The 267-nt window shown below is 36.7% G+C and overlaps 1 protein-coding gene across 1 annotated transcript in view; it reads left to right on the top strand.

Annotated features, from left to right (window-relative positions):
• LOC108765169 (serine-rich adhesin for platelets) overlaps nt 1-267 on the top strand; it is a 142,081-nt gene that overhangs the window by 58,583 nt on the left and 83,231 nt on the right. The gene's annotated exons all lie outside the window — the stretch shown is intronic.

The raw sequence follows: 267 nt of genomic DNA, 5'->3' as shown, positions 1-267 counted from the left end.
ATGGGGCTGGAAGGAACATGTAGGTAGACTTGTTCCCAAATACCTCTCAGACGATTACGACTTAATTCCCCAAGAATTATTAAAATGCATAAGTTGCAATTGTGAAAGTGGTTGCAATAATCAAAGATGTGACTGTCGAAAACATGACTTAAAATGCACTAACTTATCTAGCAACTGTCATGAAAATTGTTCGAATAAAGACAAGGAAACGTTCGAAGAAATGAGCGATTCAGAGGAAATTATTTATGAAGAGCCAGCAACAAATCG

The sequence above is a fragment of the Trachymyrmex cornetzi genome, unplaced genomic scaffold, assembly GCF_001594075.2.
Source record: "Trachymyrmex cornetzi isolate Tcor2-1 unplaced genomic scaffold, Tcor1.1 scaffold471, whole genome shotgun sequence".
Classification (NCBI taxonomy): Eukaryota; Metazoa; Arthropoda; class Insecta; order Hymenoptera; family Formicidae; genus Trachymyrmex; species Trachymyrmex cornetzi.
The sequence above is the reverse complement of the archived record's forward strand: the minus strand, read 5'-3'. Positions and strand labels throughout refer to the sequence as shown.